Source organism: Nematolebias whitei, chromosome 10 (genome assembly GCF_014905685.2).
Source record: "Nematolebias whitei isolate Nwh7 chromosome 10, NemWhi1, whole genome shotgun sequence".
Classification (NCBI taxonomy): Eukaryota; Metazoa; Chordata; class Actinopteri; order Cyprinodontiformes; family Rivulidae; genus Nematolebias; species Nematolebias whitei.
This window is the reverse complement of record NC_056507.1, coordinates 34,526,886-34,529,247: the sequence shown is the minus strand read 5'-3', so window position 1 is coordinate 34,529,247 and position 2,362 is coordinate 34,526,886.

Genomic DNA, 2,362 nt, shown 5'->3' with positions numbered 1-2,362 from the left:
CCAGTTTTGCTGCTGACAACCAAAACCAGCTGATCACATGCTCAAGAAGGACCATCAGCCTAACAATGGATCATTAGCACACTGATGGCTGTTTACTATTCACAGAGGGCTGAGTGATACTAGCAATCACAGCATTGTAAGAGGGGGACAGTTGAACCCGGAGGCCTCCACCCCTGTTTAATGATGGACGGTTTCTTTTCACAAAGATGGCCTCCTTTACTCCTCTCTCAAACCATCGTTCCTCTCTGTCCAGGATGTGAACATCTTCATCCCTGAAAGAGTGACCGCTGGCCTGGAGATGAGTGTAGACCGCAGAGTCCTGGCCTGATGATGTTGATCTTCTGTGCTGGGCCATCCTTTTGGCCAGTGGCTGTTTTGTTTCCCCGATGTAAGACTGATCACAGCCCTCCTGACACTGAACAGCATACACAACATTACTCTGTTTGTGCCGGGGGACTGGATCTTTGGGATGAACCAGTCTTTGCCGTAATGTATTTTGGGGTTTAAAAGCCACTGGGACGTTGTGTTTAGAAAATAAACGTCTCACTTTCTCTGATACTCCCTCAACATATGCAATGACCACTGGTCTGGGTCTGGGTTCCTCCTTTTCACCTAGGAACCCAGACCCAGACCAGTGGTCATTGCATATGTTGGAGGCCATCTTTGTGAAAAGAAATCGTCCATCATTAAACAGGGGTGGAGGCCTCCGGGTTCAACTGTCCCCCTCTTACAATGCTGTGATTGCTAGTATCACTCAGCCCTCTGTGAACAGTAAACAGCCATCAGTGTGCTAATGATCCATTGTTAGGCTGATGGTCCTTCTTGAGCATGTGATCAGCTGGTTTTGGTTGTCAGCAGCAAAACTGGTTGATCCACTCTGAGAAGGTGTTATTTAAGAGACTGAGCTGAATACAGCACCTCAGACTGAGGAAGTCTCTTGGATGAGAGACGAAATGTTTCTACATTTTTTTGTTGATTTGCTTTGTTTTGTTTTTTTGAATGTCCAGAGGACCAGATTTAACTTTTTTAGATTTTTCTACCTGGATTATTGAGCATGCATCAGGATATCTATACAGACACACCTCGCCTCTCCTCCCAGCAGGCAGCTCGTCCCAACATCCGCCCCACACCGTTTCACTCAATATTTCCACCTAAAATGACGATCATGCATCAAGTTTAAGTGAAGACAGTCGAGACGTTTTCCGTCGACAATTCAATTCAGTTCAATTCATTTTATTTATATAGCGCCAAATCACAACAAAGTTGTCTCAGGGCACTTTACAGGAACATTCACATAAAAGCCAATTAGTAAAGTTCTCTATCTAAGGAATCCAGTAGACAAGTTGAATCTTGGCTTCAAGACAAGACTGCCATCCTCTCTGGGAGCACTCTAGGAACGTTTTCTCTTTTTTTTTTTTGTGGGGAGGAGGGGGGGGGGGCTGGTGCAGTGGCACACCATCCCAACGAGCCAATGTCATCCAGTGAGCTCTTCTTTGAGTCTGTAAGCCACTGACTCAAACTCCACATTTAGGTTTTTTCTTAATCAGGAGCTTTTCAAAAAAAGGCATTTACATGTTTTATAATGATGTTTATTTATTGTTTGTTTTTGCTTGTTGTTCTAGCTTTGTGTGAGTGTTGGAGAAGCTCAGAGTGTGAAAGTCAGCATGGATGTATTTGTGTGGTATATTTTGCTCTCACTAAGTATTCATTTTCTGTTTGTAAAAAAAATCAACTAATTTAGAAAAATGTACACTAAGTTTGTCACCAGAACAAGAACAAATTAAGGCAATTGTCTTGAAAATTAACATTTCATGGTAATAATGTTTAAGATGGTGCAAAAACAGAATTAGTCCCAAGTCTACTGCACAAAAAGAAACACAATGCAAATTTATTAAAGTCTGTTTATATCACTTGTTTTTATGTTCTTTGTGCATTGAAACCAGTAGATGCAATAAAATGCAGTAATAATCAGTACAAAGTTTGTGTACATTTAATGTCCTGTTGTGAAATTTTAAAAAGCAATCCACCTGCAGAAATGTTGATTTTTCTCATTGTTTTTTTATATATATATTTTTAATCTGCACTTTGAGGTCTGTTTTTGAGTACAGTCTTGCGAGAATAGGTTTTCTCACAAAAATACTTCTTTTTTTGTTGTACCATCAAGTCTAAACCATTAAAACCTTTCTGCTTTTTACAACAATTTACTTGGTCGTTTAGTAATCCAACACTTTGGGGTGCCGTTTGTAAAGTTACACAGTCTAAAATTAACAGCAATATTTTGGTTTATTTATCCTTTCAAAAAAAAAAAGTTTTTGTTTTTTTCAAAGTCATATTTTCACCATGTTATTCATACATTTATAAA